Raw genomic sequence first — 24,018 nt, 5'->3', positions numbered from 1 at the left:
TTTTTGCCTGTTGATTAGACAAATAAAGAAAAGTGGTCAGAGATACTTTGGTGGAACTAAGAGAAAAGAGGAAAGAGGTCTGTGGTGGTGTTTGTTTTTGTTTTTGCTGTTGTTGGTTGTTTCTATCAAAGAATTACCTCATGAGGTCTAGCTGAGGAGCTTTCATTCCGATTTGGGGCAGAAGCTCTGACTAAGAATGCATTATTCGTTTTTCTAGCCTTATTCTGAAGACAATTCTGCTCTGAAATGTCATAATAGAGTTGGGGAAGGGGAGAGCAAGGATGCGTGTGGAGTGATCACAGTAGTAATAAAGGCTATTGGGATCTAGGGCATCATTTCCTGCTGTCTCACGATATCCGTTCATCTTGAATACCATGAATATTGATGACCTAGAAAGCAGATTTGTCAGCTAAAAAATTCCTATGCACAATATAGAAAGAGTTGGGGAGGAGAAAAAGGGAATGGGGAAAGAACAAATAATTTGAGAACGTTTGATTCCTGGGAGTTATCTCAAGCATTGTGTATAACAACACAAACCTGTTAAGCACGGTTGTCTCCACTGAAGAGATGAGGTAAATGGAGATGCAGAGGTATTAAATAACTTGCTCAAGATCACACAATTAGTAAGTATTAGGGTTGAAATTTGAACCCAGGTAGGCCTTTCACAGAAATAAATTTTTATGGGTCAAAACCTTCATTCATGTTAACAGATACCTAGATGTTCCTTAGAATTTAGAATTTACTACATAAAAAATAAAGTTTTAGAAATCAAGATGGGTTTTATACGGCATGTATAATTAAGGGGAAAAACCCTCCATATTCAAGGTATCCCCTAATTAATTTGATGAAGTGGTAGCTCTGTGTCAATAGAGTGTCCATTACCTGTCCCTATGGAAAACAGCAGGGAGTTCTCCCTTACACTCTAATTATTCTGTCCTTTTGTTTCTCTTCCTAGAGTTTAATCTTGCAGAAAAAGTTCTTCTGATAAAAGTTTGTTCTAAATGCCTACTAATTCCTCTGGCACTTCCAAAAAGTGACGGCTCTTTAGAGAGCAAATCCCAGGTTGTGACTTACACTTAGTTCCTCCAAATCTCAAATCCAATCAGATTTTTAAAAACGAATCATCAGTGGAAACTATGCAATTTCCTTCCTGGCTTCCTGCTCAACTTCTTCTTGACCATCAGCCTGGGAGTTCACAGAATGCACAGTTTTGTTTTAGATTCCCTGAAACACAAAGTGAAATGCAAACGAAGCCCTGTATGCAATGAATTTAAAGGCCAGTCAGAAAGCATGAACAAGAACAATAACAAAACAGTAATGTAAAAATCTCTACTAATATGAACAATTAAAACATTGATGTTGTATCATGTTAAAACAACTGGAGCTTTGGCTGGTAAGGTTCAGTGAATTGAGCGCCAACCCATGAACTGAAAGATCACCAGTTTGATTCCCCGTGAAGGCACATGCCTGGGTTGCAAGCCAGTTCCCTAGCTGGGAGTGTGTGAAAGGCAACCCATCCATGTTTCTTTCCCTCTCTTTCCCCCTCCCTTTCCCTCTCTATTACAATAAATAAATAAATAAAAATCTTTAAAAAATAAAACAACTGGAAAATTATATCACAGTAGTAATAATAGCTAATATTTATTGAGTGCTTACTATGTGCCAGGAACTGTTCTAAGATTTTTATCTATATTTTCTATTTATGTACTAACTTAAAGTGATAGTATTACTTGAAAAATGGGTAGAATGAAACAGAAAGGGTGTGTAACTTGCCGAGGGTCATACAGACAGAAATAGATGAGAATGTTCCATAGAGCATATAGCCCTGCTTACAGATTTAAAGGCGTAGCCACAGTCATAGACTTCCTGTGGACCTGTACATACACATACAGAGATATTCACTCTTCCAAAGCATCTTTAATTTTATTTTGAATGGTCCAAATCAGTGGGCTTCTATATTATAGCTGTAGTTATTCTAGCTAGTAGTAAGACAATATTTAGATAAACCTATAACAATGTAAGTATAATACCTTTATCTGCAAGTAACATGGTGAAATATTATTAGTTTTTATGTCTATAAGTTTTACTGCTTTATCTCTGACAAAGTCTGAAATAGTACACTAGTGACATTTTTAAAAATTAGTCTTCCGCATTTAAAGACCCACTCACCATTGTCATCTATCATTGTTCTGGAAATGTCACATTGATTTTATCCTCCTTGCAATAAATGGTAACATCCAAAAAAACAAATAATGGTGTGACACTTCAAAATCAGCTGCCAGTCTTGGGTACAGCAAAAATGAACAAAAAGGCAATTTTACTTGAAGGACAGGGAGAGTGAAAAAAGAGAGAGAATAATACTCCATCAGACACTGACAATATTGACAATGGCCCAAAGTAACCTAAATTATAATATTTTGTCTTTTCTACTTAAAAGATGTCATATAAATGATTAATATAGCATGACATATCATAGTGCTATTAAATTTTTCAAGTAGAAAAATTTTTCAAGTAGGTAAATTTCTTAAGTAGATTTAGATATAAAACTATAGCAAAGATTGAGAATTGCAAAATCAATGTACGTGGAGAGCAGATTACTTCCAGAGAGCATATTCTGGAATTCTCATTGATCATATTAAATTAATGATGTTAAGAAAGGGTGTCAGAATTATTTGGAATAGTATTAAAAGTTCCTGATGTGAATAAAGTGAATTTGATTCATTGTATGTACTGAATGGATTGAGTATATTAGAAATGAGCATTGAATGAGGAGTACAGAATTTGGATTCTGTTGCTAATTGTCTCAGTGATAATTGTTGATTTTGGACAGATAAACTATTTGCAACAGTTTCTTCATTTGACAGTATCCTAAAAATACAGTGCCTTGACACATTCATAAGGCTTTTAATTTAGTGTGTATGAGATTATGGATCAATGACTTGGCATGTTTTTGAAGTCTCTAGATTCATCTGATAATCAGCAAGGTTTAGAAGCCTTTCTTTTAGAGTCACAGCTGCAGACACAGATGGGGATGGAGGACATCAAATTCAGACTTGGTCTTTTTATCTGACTGGACACAAACTCAAGTTTAGTAACAGTCAAGGAAGTGTGTGGGAAAGACATCCATTTTGTTTTGCTTTCTCCCGAAACATTCTTTAACACCTATTCAGATGGCGTGGTGTGGAGGAATGTGTGAGGATTGGAGGTTGACGGTGTGGTGGTGTTTAACATGGGGAGAGAAGTCGAGTGGGCGTCTATTCTTTCTTCCAGTGTGAAGAAAGGTTAATGTCAGAGAACATTTAATCTACTAAAAAGAAACTTTTATTTTCAGTTATGTTCTTTCTATCCCACCCACAAGAGAATTTATCATGAACATTAGTATGGCAGTTCGGAAGAAAAAAAGCCTTAATTATTTTAAGCACCTTTCATTGAGCAGTCAGTCAGTTCCTCCACTCTTGAATCTAGGCAGGCTTTGTGAATTGCTTTGGCCAATGGAATGCAACAGAAGAAAATGTGTAATTTTGATCCTTGGCTTCAAGGGGATTTGTATGCTTTCTTCTGGGAGCCTTGCTACCACTGTGAATATTTTGGGCCAGCCTTTTGGTAATGAGAGACCAGGTGAAGCAGATTTAAAAGCTCGCACCCTATGCCCTCTCTAGATCAACTAGCCCCCATCAACCTGGAAACTGGTTAAATCTGGAAAGGTTTAAAGAGATTAAGAGTTCATGGAATTCACTCATGCAGTTTGATACTCTATATCACTTCAGATGATACTGCAAGTGACAAAACACCTGGAATGCCTAAAATTATGGGTTGGTTTTACACAGCAATCAATAGTGATGTGTAAAGTCACCATATTTAGTCTGTGTCAATCATTGAAGAAAACTATAAGTTATAGGGTAAGTGATATAGGAATAAGATATTATTGACATGTAGAAAGATCTGGAAAAGTGAAGGTTCAGGAGGGATGATAGAGCATCAGAAGAGTTGACTTTTAGAGAGTAATGGCTGATTTTTAACTTCCATCTTCCATATTTCATGTGATTTCTTTTTTTGGCCAACTCTAATCTGTCACTATGCAGGGAAGGGGTTCCTGGGAGATCTAATTCCAACTAAACCAGTTTAATGTGGTTCAACTACCACAGTTTCTATATATTAGGTTGAGTATTATGTCCAGTTAGTTAAAATCTTGTTCCTGAATTTTGTTCACTTAAACTCATACTTAGAAGAAAATTGTTAATAGGATTTGATCACGGGAAATGCAGACATCATTTTTGATGTAGTACTGTATATGAGTCAAGGAGAGGAGATATTAAGGCATTAACTGGATATACTGAATAATAAACTTCTTTGCCTACACTATAAAGTTGTTTAGGGAAAATTATAGAAGAGGAATTTGCCTTAACTTGCTAGTCTACTTTGACTAAACTTATAGAAAACATTATCAATCTTTTTATATAAATTAATGAAAAAATGGATTACTATCATCATTTTCCATGTATACACTCTTTTTGAATCTACTTTTAGACAATATCTGAAATACAAGATCTAAACTGATTTCAGTAAGTTTTATTGTGTGTATACGGTCATGTAATGACCAACAATATCATAAATATAATTTTGTAGAACTCTCCCAAAAGTTCCTGGAACTCTTTTGTAGCCTATCTCCTCTTCTTCTCCCTGTCAGCCTTTGGTAATCACTGGCCGGTTTTTGATCATTACAGTTTAATCTTTTGTGAATTTCACATAAATGGAAGGAAATGTCCCATCTTTTATGTTTGGCTTCTTTCTGCCATATATCAACAACCTGCTCCTTTTAATTGCTAAGTAACATTTCATTTAACATATGTGCCACTTTTAATACCATTCAACTGTTGATGAATGGGTTCCAGTTTTGGGCTACTGTAAATAAAACTGTTATGACAACTTGGTATACATTTATACATGGCCATATATTTTTGTTTCTGTTGGAAAATACCTAAAAGCAGGATTGTTGGATCACACAAAATGTATTTGATTTGGTGAGATATTACCAAGCAGTTTCCTAAGATGACTTACAATTTTGCATTCCTACCACTAACATATTAGAATTCCAGTTGTTCCACATTTTAACAAATACTTGGTATTTTATGTCCCCCTTTTTCTTAAGTAATGCATTCTCATTGCATTAATTTGTACTTTCTGAATGAGTAATGATGTTAAGTACTTCTTAATGCATATTTGCCATTCATATATTTTCTTTGTAGTAATGCCTATTCAAATATTTTACTAATTTTTAAATCAGTATGTCTTCTTATTGACTTATAGAAGTAATTCATAGATTCTGAAAATCCTTAAACATATATATTTTGCAAATATCTTCTCTGAGTTTGTGGCTTACCCTCACATTCTTTTAAGTGTCTTTCGAATAACAAAACTGTGTAAGGTTAATAACTTTCAATTTTTCTTATCTTCTAAGCAAGATATTGGTGAGTCATTTGGTGTTACTTCATAAGAAACTTAGAGGATAATTTATGGTTTTTAGTGCACACATTAGAAAAGGAGAAAAATTTTAAATTATTTGAGGGAAGTACTCAGCTCAAGAAATTTAAACAAGAACAGCAAAATAAACACAAAGAATATAGAAGGAATTAAATAGCAAAATGGATCATGTTAATAGAAAATATTTATTGCATTGCAGAGTCTTAATAAAATCCAAAGCTGTTCTTTCAGTAGACTAATAAGATTCATAACCTTCAGGTAAAACTGATAAACAGGGCCAAAAATTTATTTAACCTAATTTAGGAATGATAAAGGAAACATTACTATAGATTTTGTGGACATTAAACAAATATAATTATTATGAACAGTTTTATGAACAACTTATGTTAATAAATTTGCAAATATTAGAGAAAATAATTACTTATCAAAGCTTACTCAGGCAGAAATAGAATACTTAAATAGTCTTAACATTATTAAAGAAATTGAGTTTATAATTAAAACTTCCAAAAAGAAAAAAAAAATGGAGAAGAAGAAGGGGAAAAAAAACCCTCTGGCTTCGGATGGCTACTTTCTTAAGTTCTAATAAGTGTTTAAAGTAAAAATAATTCCAATATTATGGCCATTATTTCAGATAGGAAATAAAAAAGGTACATTCCACAATATACTTTAGACAACTATCCTGAACTTGATACCAAAACTTTGAGAACTGAGAAAGAAATCTATGGACCAATATTTTGCATAAATAAAAAATATCATTAAGAAAATATTACAGAACTCTTATCTATATATAAAATGAGCAAAGTTTCATTACCAAGTTGAGTTAATCTCAGGAATGTAAAGTCAGTTGAACATATTTAAATAAATCAATAAAATTTGTCATTTACAGAATTAAAGAGAAATATCAGATGATCATTCAAGCGTATGTGGGAAAATTGATAAATTCAACATTCACTCATAGCAAATTAAGATTAGAAGAAAACTACTCTGAAAGAAAGTGTCTTTATCTGATAAAGGAACTCTAAAAAACCTAAAAAGCCAACACCAATAGATGATGTAATTAATGAAGAAACAAAACATTTTCTGTGAAAGGGGTAATTAGATAAGAATAGTAGCTGTTATCAACACGTATATTCACTATAGTATGGAAAGTCTGAGGTAGTAAAACAAAGACCAACATATGCATATACTGTTCTGTATTTTTATGTGATAGTCATTCAGGTATAACCACAAGAAAACACACAGGAGAAACCCAAGAAAACACAGTATATTACACTCACAGTTCCTTGAAGCAGGAGCCACTGTGAAGCATCTGCCTCAATTGGGGTCAGAAGGAGCAGGAGCGAGAAGAGCTTAGGCCATGACCTTTATTGAAGTTTTGGTGGGAAAGGCAAGTCAGGGCAGGGTAAACAGTTTAAAATCAGCTAGTTCAAATACTTTTAGCAGTCTCTGAACTACAGGGGTGATCCTTGGTAGCTTAGCTGGCCCTGGGATAAGTAAGACAGAGGCATATAGCCTCCTGGGGTGTTTGGGTCCCAGAAAGAAGATGTGACTCTAGATTGCTTAATTTGCATATCAAAGACATGTTCCTGGTTGAGCCTTTTGCTTTCTCTAAAAATTGCCTTGCCCTGGGACGGCAGTCCCTCCCTAACCAGGGCAAATATCAAATATTTTGATAAAATATCAAATATTTTAATAGACAAAAAATATATATATATAATATATAAAGAATATATATATATGTATACAATGCATAACTGGGTAAAATAAATAAGAAATGATATATAGGGTAGTCAAAAGAAATAAAGCTCTTATTTGCAGATGATACAATTATATGTATACAGAAAGTCCAAAAGAATCGACAGGCAATCATTCTTAATAAAATAGTTCAATAAGTTTATTAATATTCCAAAATTATTATATTTTACATACTGGCAACAAACAACACAGAAACTTAAAATGACACTATTTAAAATAACATGAATATTAAATTTTATTAGAAAGAAATCTAATATATCACATGCTATCCCTCCATAGAGAAAACCAAAAAACATTAGTGAGATATTCACGATGATCTAAGAGCAATACAATATTCCATTATTACGGGTTGGGAAATTCAACATTTTGCAGATGTCAATTATCCTTAATTTATAGACAGTATAGACGTTATGGTTATGAAATACCAAACAAAACCCAAATATTTTAGTAGTATTGTTGCGGCTGATCAGGAAAGGACTCAGTTGAAACCAGGAGTAGTGAAGAGAAGGTAAACTTTATTAACACATGCAGGCCCAGTGGAGCATCCTCACAAAGTCTGGGCCCCGAATCACAACCCTGCAATCCTTTTATGCTTGCGGTAAGGGGGAGGGATTCTCCCGGGTGGGAGATCACTTTTGGCATGAAGCAGGGGAGCCGCTATTGTCTCAGCCAGGGTCAAAATGGCGTTTACTGCCAGGGTCCCGATCTTCCCTCTACAGTATTATTGAATGGCATTTAATAGGCTGAATTTAAAAATGTATATAAAAAGGAAAAGTGTGAAGAATAACCAAAGCATTCTTGAAGAACACACAACAGGTCGTTACTCTTATACTACCGGAAAACAAATCATATCATAAATGTAGAGTAAGAAAGTATGCTTATTGCTCAAAGGTAACTACAAAAGCAATAGAACAAAATAGATAGCCCAGACTGATCCATCTGTTGTAGACATTTGACTCCTGACAATTGATCTATTACAAAGTTAACAATGAAGAACTTTGACAATGATTTCAGCTATATTTTCCCTGTATGACCTTAGACAATTGCTTAATCATCCCTAATGCTTAAGTATCTCATTCTGTGAAATGGTGATAACATCTATTTTTCATTGTTGTTATGACGATTCAAGATGCATAGCTATACAGAAATGCTATGGAAACAGTTATTGAGCATTTGTGATTGCCAGACAGTGTCTAAACTACTTTACATGTATTAGCTCTTGTAATACTCACACTTAGCCTTTCAGATAGGTACTATTAGTACAAAATTTCTGTGTAATTATGATCCATTCATTTATAGTATAAGTTTTGTGAGGGTCAAGATCTATCTATCTTGTTTCCTATTAAGTCCAGTACCTGGCTGAACATGTTTAAATTCTGACCTCAGGGTTACCTTATAACTCGTGACAGACATGAGTCAACATAAACGATCTACCTACACTGACCATTAGTTTGTTTAAGACAGAATAATTATACTTTAATGGAGGGGGGGCAAAAGTATTCTCTAGGAATGGCATAAGATAGATGCAGTTTAACCCTCTTACTACCTCAAAAATTACTCTGATTTTTTTTTCCATCAGGTAAATCCTTGTAGAACTTTGAAGTTGAGCTTGGGTCCAGCTTTTGAGAAAGGGGTTAAAAATATTGTATAGGAGACGATAAAAATGATACATTTGTTTTTGAGAACATAGAGAAAAGAATGAAGAGAAGAAATGGAAGAGAGAAAGAGGAGAGGAGAGAAGAGGGAAAGGAAAAGGAGGGAATTTTAAAAAAAGTGACTGGAGCTCACAAAATTGTCAGTGTGGTGACTGTATATTTTTGTGGAAACCGTTTGAAAAGCTGAGATTTGTGCCCCTGTTGATATGGGCAACACAGCATGTGGCTATAGAAGCATGAGACAGAGTACATCATTAGAAAGCAAGTTCCAATGTGCAGCTATCCTGGGGAGGGATTTTGTCAGGTACCCACAGTGGAATTAGGATCTTGAGTGAAGATCACCAGGAAGCCTAAGTGACAGGAGGCTCTGAATGGACAACTGGGTTTGAGAATAATAAAAGCAAAAGGCTGGTTGTAAGACCATGGTGGGCTGGGCATCCAACATTTAAGTGGACTTTTGAAAAGTCTAAGTAGACACTCCAAAGTTTAATATCCCATTTTACATGGACAATACTTAAAAACATTGACTTGACTTGAAAATGTGAAGGTAGAGGACTTTCATAAGAAAGCTAAAAATAAACCTTCTACAACACTTATTTTCACAGTAATAGGCCCTTGAAAGTGACAGAAGGAAGAATGTAGGATGCTGAATCCACCTCCCCAGTTCAGCAGCTCGAAGACTTTCTTTGGAGGTCACATACAACACTTAGCTTGGAGCTTCCAGAATTATTGATGGCAGTAGCTAGCAGAATAAAAATTCCATAGGTAGGCAGTAAATATTTGAAAAGACCTTTCAGTTTGGGGAATGGTTTATATTGTTGCTTAAAAATGTAGTTTGAGAGCCATGGGAACCTACGATTGGGTGCGGCATGTTTTACAAATGACACCCATTTGTCCTGAGCGAGAAACATTCCACCCTGTAAATGTCAGTTTCACAGTGACCAGATATGATGAATGAATCCTCTGGCTACTATTAATATGGAGGTCACACATTTAGAAAAAAAATTAGAGACCATTGCAAAATTAATTTTCCCTCTCAGTGTGGCTAAAATGATAGAAAAGGAAATGGTGAGGGCAAGTTTGCAAAAATATGAAACATCAAGTTTCTTTTTGAGCCTCCAACTTCATAAAGAAATTATCTTAATCATATTGAAAAAAAATGAGAGCACTTGAAATACGATCTCAGACGGAAACTCCGACACAGGGAAGTATAGCATAAATTTCTAGGCACTCAAGCTTGGGATATTGCAGGCATGATTCCATAGCTCAACCCCTGAAAGGAATAATAATTACTATTTGGCTATTTGTCAAGGTGAGGGTTCCACTAGAGGGAACGTCTTATTCAATTTGGGAGCTGAAATTACACAACTGGTGAGATATTAAATAACAGCACGACGCTGGGAAGGGAAAGAAGGCGAGTGAGTAACTGCATTGTAAGTGAGGAATAAATAGTACAAAGTGTGAGGAGGGCCAGGAGAAGAGGGTGGTTGGCTTCTCTCATGCTAATTTTGGGCTTAATCTGATTATATTCCAATTCTCATGATTTTTGGTAATCCATTTATGTGTCGTTAATGACAAATGATGGCACTTTGCAATTAGCAGTGTGGTAAATCGATTAATCAACCAACAAATATTTATTAAGAGCCTAATATATTCAAAGTCAGTGCCAAGTGTTATAGAGGATACAAGTATAAATTATAGTACTTACCTTCCAATTTTCTTGATAAATAAGACAATATATGCAAAATGTAGCAATACAAGGCAAAATATAACATACCATAAATAAATGGTTATATATGCCATAGAATTTTACAGAGGGAAAACAATCTACCCTTCTAGGGAAACATTAAGTACAGGTGGTGATGGGACAGAGAGAGACACTTGCTTCACATTTGAGCTTGAAGATTGATTCATGTTTCTTTTTTTTGAACATGCATTTAACACACACATATATGTGTGTGTGTTTGTGTATATATGTACTTTTGGCGTTCTAGAAAGGGTTGTAGGTAACAAACACACAAAACAAGTTGAGTCTCTTTGTATTCCATTTTTATTATTTCAAATTAGGTGAAACATTTCCTGTCGCTTGGTCTGGAAGGTTGAGTCAGGACTCCCAGTTTCTGCTTTAGACAAGAATCACCATATTCCTTGGGGTAAAATTGTTCTTGTGTATTGTGGCATGCCTCTTGGAACCCTCGCTTTAAATTCAGCCCAGAGTAAATGAAAAAAAAATGGATAATGTGCAGCAAATATGTGTTAAATATGGAAGTGCTTTATTTGAAAATTGGCATGTGAGGTTGGGGCCTGGTGTTTAATCTCTGGTGCACTTAAATAAAAGACTGGCATATTTATGACTTATTACAGAAATATTTAGGCATTGCCATGTTTTATGAAGGAAGCTCCTGAAGCCCCTGGGCAGGTGTTAGAGCAAGGACAGGCACTTTCTCTTGATAAAGGTGTTAAGGTGTCCATTATAACCTCCTGACCATCAAATTACTCTCTGTTTGTCATACTGTTTTAAATTTACATGATACCAGGGCCTTAAATGTCAGGATTCCTATTATAACTTAGACTCGAGTGTCTTTAATTAATGCTTCATGTTCCTGTTATAGTTATTTAAAATTTGCTGAAATCCCTAGAGCCATAAATTTTCTCTTACAGGTCTTTGCGGTATGAACTTTAACAAAACAGCTATAAAGGGGTAATAGGCAAGAGTAGTATATCACAGAGTTGCAGTGGCAAGAGGGGAGTAAGGAAGGAATATTTTGCAAACAGATTAAAAGATTTTTGTTTTTGTCTGGGGGTTTGGGACTAGAAGAAATTGGACATAAAACTTAGGCAAGAAAGCATAATCTCCTTTAATGTTTTTTGTAGGTGTAAGTTGCTCCTCTTCACAAGATAGACACTTTTATATAAATCTTGTAAATTCAAGTCAGTTTAATGCAAAGGAACACATTTTTTAAATGCCTACTGTGTGTGCCTAGTATATTTTTGTTGCTATAGGAATTACAGAGGAAGGAAAGGCAAGCTCATGTCTCATTAATCTTCAAAAACTAGTTTTGGAGGCGAGGTTAGCATATATGAAGCAATTATAGACCATTACCAGACAAAACATAAATCTGCCAAAGTGCACAGAATAATCTGTGAATTTTGAGTGCTACTGCAGCTCACAGGAAAAGATCAGTGGAACTAAAATTATCATGGGATCCACAATAAAGCAGGAAACATGAAGTGTTTCTTGTAAAATGGATGGCCATTGGAATGTGGAAACACAGGGGAAGGCCATTCTAGAGGAGAGAAGAGCACAAGAAAATTCATGACAGTGAAATAAAAAAGACTGCATTGTACAGTAGATAAGAAAATGCTTTTAGATTCTGGTGGTCATAGTTTTGAATTATTACTGCATTATATTATTTGTTTAAGGGAGATAGTAGTAGTTGGACAAAAATACAGTGTTTGGAACTTGAAGCATGCATGTTTTAGGTATTTCAAGAATAGTTTAAGTAATTAAATAGAGAAATTCAAATCTCAATTGTGTGTTACTTTAAATATAAACTGCTTATGTAAAATTGGACAACAGATTAATATGCTAAAGTATTTTTAAGCATGATGGTTCTCTTTGAAATTCTGATAGCTCCCCTATTTTCTAGAAGAATGGGACCTAGGGGAGAAGGAGAGGTAGAGAAGGATGGAGGAATTCATGTTTATTTTTTAATATGAAAATCCTGAAATGATGTTAAAAAGGAAAATTAAAAGCTTTAAGTTACATCCTAAAATCAATGCACAGAGCTGTACTGGTCATTGGTCTTGATTATCCCCTTGATCTAGTCATGTTTAGCACAATATTAATAAGAGACATGTTATGAAAGTAGATGTTCATCATATCAAGACATTTTAGAGATCATTGCTTCCATATATCATAATAAATGCCAATTATCTGGTACCTAAAAATTGATTCTTGATGAGACATAGTCTTGCAGGTATTATGGGAAAGTTGAATTTATTCATCCTATAAAGATTTGTTAAATATTGTGTCATTTAAATCAGAGCAGGCTAGGTTATGAGGCAATAATAACTAACTGTAAAACCACACTGCCTTAAAATACCTATTTACTGTTTCCCCAGCTACATGTCCACTCTAGGTGTTCTGTTTAAGTGGTCCTTCTTCAGGAAGTAACATTGACAGAGTCGGTACAATCTGGGCAGATCTTTGGTTTCTGTGGCAGGTGAAGGAAACATGGCAAAGTATATGTAGACATTTAAAGACTTCTTCCTCAAAGAGACAATTCAGTTCTGGTCACATGGCCATGTCTGATTTGAAGCTTGGTCGTCGTAATGTGTGGAGGTGTGCAACACTAACATAGGGCAGGGAATAAGAGAACTGAAAGGATAGAAGAACATTAATGACTCCAGCAATTAACACTAAAACTCAGAAGAGAAAAAAACACAAACCCCCTGACCCAATGGTGCTCTAGTATTTGTTGGGGACAGAGATAATAAACATGTAAATAAATGATAATGTAATATTAGGTAGTGGTAAATGCTGTGAAGAAAAAAAAATTGAGCAATAAAGAATAGAGCAATAGGGGATGAGAATGCCTTATCTATGGTTGTTTAGAAATGACTGCAGTGTTGAAAAGAGACCTGAAGACTAAATGATGTGCAATGCCATAAAATCTAGAGAAGAGTGTATTTTGAAAAAGATATGGAGGTCAACTCTGTCCAATGACACCAACAAGTTAGAAAATTAACTTTTGGAATTGCAGCCTTTCTCAAGTTGCTATGGAGATTAAACCCTGATTAAATAGAATTGAAGAAGGAAATAGAGGTGAGAAATTAGATACTGAGAAAAAACAGCCCTTACAATCAGTTTTACCATTAAGGTAGCTGGGTAATAAATGAAGTTGTAGACAAAGGAATACTTATATTCTGGTAATAATCATCCAATGGAACAAGTAAAATGCTGATTTCAGAGAGGCATTATGGAACAGGTGGGAATGAATGAGATATAAAGTTTATATAAGGAGTTGTCATTAAATAGAATACCACCAAGTTCTTCATTACAGAAGAAAAGGCAAATTATGAGGCTCTAGATTCAGATACGGAGTATGTTTTCTACTGAGAAAATGAGTTACTGCTCTATAAACTACATCTATTTTCTGAATGCAATATGAGATGAGGTCAGCACATCAGCTAAAGGAGGAATATAAAAGGTTTGAAGAGACGAGAAATAGTATGAAATAGTCATCTTGTAAGATAGGCAAGTGTATATTCTTAGGAAATGTATTAGGTTTGTCTTGACTGTGTTGAATGTTCATTTGAGATTTGTGACCATCCTGGGGTCTATTTGATAAATGAGTAAAAGAAATTGTTCAAGGATCACAAACACAGAAAATTAATGGCAAAGGACTGAAGTTATTAATTGTGGTTTTAAATGCTTGAATAAAGTGAACGTAAAAATTATCTAATTAGTATTCAATTGCAATATTTAATGTGGACCTTCAGAGCTCTAAGTAGAATTTTAGTTTGAATTACCTGTTCTTAGTCTTAAAGGAGATTGTGGTAAAGGCATATTAAAATGTGCCCATCTGGACATTCATTGAAGTATGTATTGAATTTCTACTATAAACCAATCATGGGGGAAGATATACTAATAAATAAAAATAGACATCACTTTCCCTAGTCTCCTGATTAATCTATTTTAGAGGAAAATTCAATGTTAAGTTTTAAGACTCAATCTTTCTGTGACATTTTATAAAATTATTCTCAAATGCTATCCTTGCAAATTAGAATATTAAAATGAATAATTATATCAATGTGATTTTACTCCCTAAGCAACTCTTATTTTTGGCTTGGAATTTTTCTTTTTAAAAAGGAAATAGGTCACAAGTAATTATTTGGAAATAAGGAAATATGAAAATCATAAAGGAGTAAATCAGATCACACGCTATACCACCCTGAGGAATAGTTTTTAAGAAGAAAAGAGCTAAATCCATCATTAGATTTTATTTGATACTTTAGCATGAAAGAAGCAGATTACTTTATTATTTTTTTCTAAATATAAAACCAGTAGGAATTTCTAAGAATGATTCAGGAAAGCAGACTAGTTTGTAGACTCAAGAAACCCAGGTCACTTAGAATTAAACACTAATGTTGACTTTATAGGAAATATGTTCAACTTCAATAAAGAAAAGCGATAAAAGATGATTTATGCAAACTGGAAACTGCCATACTGGAAGAAAGTTACTTGACTGAAAAAAGTATTCCTTTTATGAAAAAATATGGGATTTCACTTTGACAACTTTTTCAATCACAATGAAAAATTTTCATACTATTCTTTTTCTTTTCTTTTTTATTGTATTTTTCCATTACCATTTAGTCTCCTAATATCCCCCTCCCCTGCAATCGCTACACTGTTGTCCATACCCATGGGAGCTTTTTCCTTTTTTGTTTAATCCCTCCACCCTCTACCTTCCCCATCCCCATCCTCAGATGTCATCCTGCTCTCTATGTATGAGTCAAATTATTCTTAGTAAGAAAAGTGTGGCTCACAATGTGCAACAATTCACTTTCCTGCATTATGATCAGTAGGAGAATCAAAGGTTAGTATTTAGGATGCATAATTATACACCTATAAAGTTTGCTTAGAATTTTTGTTTAATAAGGTAAATTGGAAACTTGACAAAATTAAGTGTCTGTTGGCTATATCTGCTCCCTACTATTAAGATAAACAAATACACTTGGTTAATATCAGAAGTTAATACTGAGTCCCAATCTTTCAATGAAAATTTATCAATCTATCAATAATTAGTATGGTTCTAGTTTGGGGGTAAAAAAATGTAAGTATAGGCTCTGTATGAACCTAGTGGGGAAGAAATACATGTAAACACACTTGAAATATAAGATATAAATTTTATCTCAATAGCATTCAGTGAAGGAAACAGGTTCAGAAAAAAGAGAAATAAACAATCTAGAATTATAGAAAGTGAAGATTGGGAAATTAATGAATTAATTATATTTCTGACTGCCAGGAAGCAGATGTGGCAGACACTGATACTCTGAAATGACTAAAAGTCTTTTGGAGGTCCTGGGAGACTGGCGTTATTTGTTTTTACTCTTTACATTTTATAAATATTAAACATTTTTTACACAAAATTTCAAACAAGTATGCCAAAGTAGAGATTGCGATACATCAAACATTTATTACTCTATAACTGAACTTCAATAGTAATTAAAACATGGCGAATGTTATTTCATCTAAGCCCTTATATACATTTTAGAAATGCTTTCATTGAGGATAAAGTTCAATAAGGGAAATATTAAACTTGGATAGAATTCAATAAGGGAAATATTAAATGTTTGTTAAGATTTTGCTTTGTCAGTGTCCCACTTGAAACGCTATTTAACATCAATAGTAATTCAGAAGCATAGATAATACTATTGTTATTTTACAGTTAAGTAGCTTATGTACTACTTCAGGTCCTCTTAGATTTACAGGTCTTTGTTCAGACAGTTGCCTCAGCTTTGTCTTCTCTGGTTTTGGGTTTCCACACAGGTGCTACTTCACAGTCCTTTACCTCTTGCCTAGGTCTCAGATCTCTTATCTTTTTCCCATGCCTCCCTATTGATGTCTTTTCAAACCTTAACTACAGCCTACACATTCACAATCAGGAAAGGCAGGGGCTAACTTTTGGCCAGTAACAGATACAAAACAGATAATACTCCTGCTTTGTCCTCTTTGATGAACAGTCTTGAGATGCCATTGATTTTGGATCTGGGGAATAATTCCATATGACTTGGCAACTGGTTTCACTTAATGGCAACCACCTTAATAATGTATCTTCCCCATGGCTCTTCTTCCCTGAATCACTGTCCTCATCCATCACTCTTGTCATTTGGGATAGATGAATCCATAAGGAAATAATAGAATATAAGCCCCTCTGTTTTAAGCTGTGCTCTCTGTGAAACTCGGGCTAAAGCACCAGCTAAATAATTTAAGAAGTTTGCCTAAGTTAACTCATCTATTATGTCTCATAATTAAGATTCAAACTGAGTTTTCTTAATCCAAAGTCATTGCTCTTTCTTTAGGATGCTTAGGATCATGAGTGAGAATCAACTGTGTGTGTGTGTGTGTGTGTTTGTGAAATATTGATACAGATAATGACTTGCCTGAGAATATCACTGAATCTTATATAATTTTTAAATTTATGATAAATTTATAATTATTCAGTTTGGGGTCATATTTGAGTATTTTAAAAATATCAGGTGATCCTTGGGTGTCCATTGCTTTTTGAGAGGTAGTAACTTCAAAGCAACTGGAAGCTGCTTTATGTGATCAGGTCTTGTTGACTGGTGGACTTCACCACTGTGTGATCAGGAAGGGACCCAGATACCTAACTAGAGGGCTCCAAATATTAGTGCCTGTAGCGTATCCCAGGGACATTTCCCTGGAATTCCCAGAGAGTCTCGCTGTTCATTCCATATTTTCATAAAATATCTCAATTTTAGTATAAACCCCAGTCCTACTCCAAATTTCCTGTGCTTGGTGCACCCAAGAGACTGGAGGCAGCCTAGTTTAATTTTTCTAGAAAATAAACCTCTTGTCTCCTATGAGTTTTTGAAAAGGCTGCTGCTTAACTGCTTGGAATGATGGAGGCATCGAAGTGTAATAGCTCATGAAATATACTTTTAATCCACTATGTTTAGTTCTATATTTCTCCTACACTGGTTAAGGTGACTGGAGTTTCCCATTCCTGATTGTCTCTGCGTTACCCTATTGTATAAACATTTTTTGCTCATACAGACAGTTTCACTACTCTGTGTCCTGCCAAATATATTAGGAATGTCACATCCCTTTTCATCTTCCAAAAATTAGTTGGTGTCTCTGATCTACTTTTATTCATTTTGAGCTTGTGATAATTAGAGCTCTTCATTCACCTACAGTTTTTGTATGGTAGTTTGATGTAGATTAGAAATAAAAACGTATTTAATCTGTCGCAGTTGAATCATTATATTTCTATGGTATACTTTTGCTTTCTTTTAAAGCAACCATTCTCATATTTCCCCCCATGTTTTTTTAAGGTTCAGAAAGGATAATATTTTTAATTATATAGCTGATGCTGTATAGTCCAGGTTCTTTCATAGGAAAAATACAAAATTTGACTTATGGGAAATGTTGTAGAAGGGGATTATGCATTTGATAACAATTTGGGATAGAATAACTCATTCATCAAATCAGTTAATATACACCAAATCTATACTAGGTGCTGTGTTTTATGTGTTCAAGGGTGAAAAAAAATAAGACCCTTGTGTGTTAGAGAAATTTAAAGAGGATAATGTGACTCCAGGAATTTTAGTTCAAGGTTAGCAATAAGGCAAAGGTCAGGGCAAAGTGAGATCATGCATTTCTTGTGGGCTAGACTAAACATTGTTTTTTTTTCATTATATAGTAGAAAAATATTAAACATTTTAATCAAGAGAGCAACATGAGTTAAGATCCTTAATTAAGTAATAAGTGCAATTATGGAGAATAGATTTGAGCTATCAAGATAGGATACCCCAAAACCTCCTAGGCTGTTATTAAAATGGTCTAGATGACAGATGGTTGAGATTTGGAAAAAGGATGACAGTAGAAAAAAAAGTGGCAGTAGAGAAAATGACTGATTTTATATATATTTAGAAATAGGTTGTAGAGAATTGGTTATAGTTGAGCGTGAGGGGTGAAGGAGACAATTATTCTGGTAAAGACTCCTAGTGCTTTGCTTTTGATGGAGAATTACAGAATTTTCTGTGATAGGAAAGAGTGGCAAAAGTTCGGAGGTGGGTTTTGTCAAGGTTAGAAAAGTAGAAAAGTTGTATTACTTTGGGACATGTTAAACTTTTGATTACCTTGAGACATTCACAGAGTGATGACAGGAAGACATTTGGATATTTGAGTCAGAGGCAAGCAGTAAATGTTCAGAGAAATTGGTTAGATTCTCTAAGAGAATATGAGAGGGAGAGAGAGAGGGTATTTGGATTGTTTGTATTTTCTCAGAGGGTCCAGGGAGAAAAGAGGGCTACAATTTTTAGACTTCTGGTGAAAGAAAAGTGGCTCACACAGACTTCTGAGGAAGAGGAGTAAGAAAGAAGAATAAAAACATACAATACATAATAGAAAGTGTTTCAAGATGAAGAGACTGCTCAACATTGCTGAATGATTTTCAAAGATTTAGAAAGATAAGGACCAAACATTCCTACGGGAACATTAGCAAGAGGTATGTGAGGAGAGTGGTAGGAGCAGTTGGTAGACTTAAAAATGTTAACAATGATAATAGGAGTAAATCATTTGAGATATTGGTGTAGAAAGCCATTTCAGGAAATGCGTATTGTTTTTAAAGATGTGGGGTACTACAGCTTATTTGTTTGCCAGTGGGAATTATCCGGGTAACAGAGAGAGGTAAAGATACTACTGTGGGAACATGGAAGGAAAAATGTGATGAGAAAGCAAAGTCCACATTTGAAGAAACGGGCCTTTGACTTTGAGCAGGGTTACTTTCTCTGTTGTAAAAAGGAGAATAAAGGAGGAATTGGATACAGATAGTACTGGTAGGATGATCATAGTTCCTATTTTGTCAGTAAAGCCCTTTATACAAGTTATCCAATTTGTTCAGGTTGGAGAAGGTAGGAAAATACAAAAGCATTACTGATGATGAGAGAATACAGTTAGAAAATAAATGTAGCTGTGTATAGTCATGTACCCATTTAAAGCTGGTTATAATAAATTATTACTGAATGAAACCCATCTGCCTGAATGAACCACAGTCTCAAGTAGTGCTCCACCAAGCATGTGTGCAGAGACCAAAAAGGGCAGGTAGTTGGTTTTATGTAAGTGCGGTTTTATCTGGTAAGAAAAATTAATGGAGGCAGAGTCACTGAAGTTGATTGCATGTATTAAGTATGGATACAGGAATAATAGTAAGAGATAAAAATAGTAAGAGATAAGGTAGTAGGGAGACAACAGATATAAAAAGGGGTAAAATTAAGCTTTTAATAAGTCAAAGGAAAATTCCAAACCAGAAGAGTGAGAGCACAAGGTCCTGATTTTACAGTGTGGTTTATGGTGCTGATAAAGTTGGGGCCGTGACCATGGGAGTAAGCAAATAAAATGGAACGGAGGAAGGGCTCTTGGCAGAAGAGGTCAAAGAAGTAAGAGTCTAGGGATTAGCCTCCCATAGATGTCGGCCTCACATCGATATCGAATGCACTAAGCATGATGGTGGGGATTGGGTGGAGAGGAAGGCAGTGAGATTAGCCTAAATAATGATCATTTTCAATTTTGCAATCATCTTCTCACACTCAAAATTACGTTTTAATAAAAGGAAGCTTGTGATTAAATGAAGCTCTTCTCTGAAGATCATGACCAGCACCTTCTCATTTTTCCCCTAAAACTGTATCTACAAATTTAAGGAGAAAAAATTATCTTCAGTTACAAAGAGTCATCATGAAAATTTTACAAGGAGGATAGTATCTCATTATTAAATACTTTGATATCATGCATGGCATATGTAAGTAGGAAGCATTATATTTGATGTTCATTTTTCTGTTAGAATTGTATTTTTGAGAAATAAAATGTGTATCGTGTTACATACATTCAGAGGATAGGAAATTATGAACTTTAATTCACTCTTTTCTTACACACTCAATATATAGCATGTGAGGAAAAGAAAGATGGTTCGCAGGATTTGACTTAAAGAAAAAGAGGCAAATGAAACAGGCTCTTTGTTGCAGATTCTATATTACAATGCCAGGTAGTTGATCCACCTGCTGCAGATGAATATTCAAAGTGGACCTTCACTGTTATTGAAAAATTACTTTAACTCATTTAGTTTTTGTAGACACTTGAATGTATAGAGTTAAGGAAAATATAGGTCAAATAGCTTAAATGATTTCTTCAGTTATAGTTTTGTCTATATACATATATGTATATGTACATCCCTCTATATATCTATATATGTATGTATGTTTAGATACATGAAAATATATAATTAATAAACGATAGGCAAATGAATTTCTACGAAGTAGAAGAAAATTGGAATACTTGTTTTTTGTTTATTAATCTAGATGTTATGAGGCATATATATCCAAACTTTACAAATTCATGTACCCAGTTGTGCTCAGATTGTACATGAGCTCTCTGATTATCAGAGAACTAAAATAATCTATTAAAAGATGTTGATGCAAATGTGAATACTATCATGAGGCAAAAATGTGTATAATTACTTTTAAAACTTCCAAAGCCTAAATTTGCCAAGGATTATGAGTATGTGAAAAGAATCACTAAAAGGGCTTTAAAAACATTTTCTAATGGAAGGAACAGGGTTAGATAGAATCACCAATAACAAAGGTGCAGTGCAAGTAGGCCTCTGTTACATGATTTGCTTTAGTGTTTCACATATGTCTTGTGGGTTCAATTTGCCTACACAGTAGTTATCACTGTTTCAGTGGTTCTACCTGTTCTCTAAAGAAAGGGCTTCTTACTCAAACTGCCTTTCCTGAATACAGTCATCATTGGTGCCACTGCGTATGCCAGGTACCACTGTTTCCACCGAACCTACCAGGCAAGGTGAGGCTGAGCTAGTGACCAAGTCTATTTTATTCAACAGTGTGTCTCCAGAGGCTAACATAGCACCTGTAGCAATACCATGCTTTCACTTTGTTTCTTGTTAATATATGCACTTTTCCGATATACAAGCGAATGGAAAAATGACAATGGAAATAATAAATTCTGGTATAACCAAGTATTAGAGCCTGCTGTGCCAGGGGCTTACTGCTACCTGGTCACAGACATTCAGATTCAAAAGTCTCTGAAACTGTTTCATATAACAGTGGTTTATACTGACATCTCTAAGAAAGTATTTGATTTTTTTCTGCCTTCTTTTACTGATTTCATCTGACTCTGGTCTTTTTGTGTGTGTGTGGGAGGAGAAGTTACTGTTGTTCATTTTCCCCCTTATCCTATTTATCCATTAACTGAGAAAATTCTTTCATCTTGAACCCTCCTTTTTTTCTTTCCCTGGCAACTGAGTCCTATGATGCCAGAGACGCAGAACCTGAGGGCCTACAGGGACCAGGCAGTAAAGAATCAATGACAACAGAATCTGGGAAGGCTGGGGTGAAGAGGAGTTTCCATGCTCTGTCTGAAAAAACACTTGTACTCCACGATAGTGTTCTTGTGCCCCTAGAAATGCTAGTTCAGTGCTGCTAGATCTTCTGCATTTCAAGAGTAGTTGAAATGCTATGTACACACACACACACACACACACACACACACATGATCTCTCAACTCAAAAACAATAATGCAGCATTGGAGACCAAATAGACCATCTGTGACATAGACCAGACCATGGTCACCCATTGGAGATTTCTTTGTCATCCCTTTTGTTGTCTTTTCTCCAGATTCTCATCTCTTCTGGTACTAATTTTCAATCTGTAAAATACAGAGTTTCCTGACAAATGGTATCCAACTATCTTAAATGGGTGGCAAAAGGAAGGTCCTCACTGTGATCTGAATTCTGTCGCAGTACCTGTGAAATAATGACCGCTTCTACTTGGCCAAGTAGTAATAGCAGTTGCCTCTCCTGTGTACTGTATTTCTAGAATCATAATTTGTCTCATGCACTTACTGCTCAGGGTTTCCTTCTAGAGGAGGGAAGAAGAAAAGAGTAATCCTGCTTCTCCTGTTAAACAAAGGTTTGCGGGGAAAAAAGGATTCGATAGATGAGATGAGAGAGGGAAAACATTGACCAGAAGACTTAATGTTTCCTGCAAGCTAGTCTAGTTCCTAAATCTGTTGTATTCAAACAGGCAAAGTGTCCTTTGTGAAGGTTGCCATTTAAAATGATGGTATGGGATGGGGCTTGAATTAGAACTAACAAATTTCTTAGACTCCTTCTCAGATTTTATAAAACAAAAGAAATCTATTTTTCTCTTGTAGCTCTGATTCTAGAACTTTCTTAAATCAGCTTTTAAATATCAACTTTAACTTCTTGAACTGTAGGCATCTGAAATAATTTATTGTCTTCTGTTTATGAAGAGTATTTTCATCATGACTGTGCAGTGGAGGATACTAAACACATAGTTGGTGATCAATAAACACTTGCAAAATCAAATTGGATTCATATCTGCAGGTCTCAGCCTACCACAGTACACATATGGCCTTAATTTATGTTGGAATCAGAATATTTAAGAAGAGATTAAATTAAATCGCCACCTGTCAACTTCCTAAAACCAAGGGAAAAACAGATTTACAGGATAATTGGTACAGGAGATGAGAAAGTAAGCACAGAGGACAAAGACCAGATTTTATTCAATCCATTTTAATTCAACAGATATTAATAAATATCTAGTCTGCGGGGGTTCCATGCTAGGTACTGTGATGATGTGAAGATGTTTGTGCACATTTCTGGCCTGAATACTTAAGATTTCTAATATCTACTCTTTGTCCTTGTGATCCCAGAAATTATGAATGCAAGAGCTGTATGCAGACATCAAAACCACTAAGTTCACATTTAACACACTTAAACACAAATAGCCATAAAAGCCATCTTTCAGGGCTATGGGCGTTTTACCATTAATACTTTTACCAGCATAGAATTGTATTCAATGCAGAACCATGGAGCGTGTGAAGTCTGTGGACGAAATGGAAGTGCAGAGGTGGTGGCAGTCGCACCAGCACATCCTGAGAAGCCCCATGACCCAAGGCTCTGGGAGCAGCCCACTCCTAAAGAATGAAGCTTGATCCGGTGTACCCTCCCAGCACAGCAACCTGGAGACATGACTTTGTCATGTGTATCAAAGAAATCATTGCTCGCTACTTACAAGTGGGGCAATCATTCCTAAAGCTGTATCAAAAGGGAGAATTATTATCCTAACCCATGACCTCAAAAGGTGTGGAAATCTAGTAGGAGGGCAGGTCAGACCTGTCGAGTCTCATTGTGTATGGGGTCCTGGTATGAGAGGACGTTTTTAGTGCTACTAGAGGTGTTGCTATGGGCACTGATGCATAGGAGCCAGATACAGTGGAAGGAAAATAATGAAAAACGCTGATTAGGAGCTCAGAGGAAGGAATGGTACATTTGTGCTCAAC

The sequence above is a fragment of the Pteronotus mesoamericanus genome, unplaced genomic scaffold, assembly GCF_021234165.1.
Source record: "Pteronotus mesoamericanus isolate MK-2021 breed Mesoamerican mustached bat unplaced genomic scaffold, CSHL_Meso_final contig_74, whole genome shotgun sequence".
NCBI lineage: Eukaryota > Metazoa > Chordata > Mammalia > Chiroptera > Mormoopidae > Pteronotus > Pteronotus mesoamericanus.
This window is presented reverse-complemented; position numbering follows the sequence as displayed.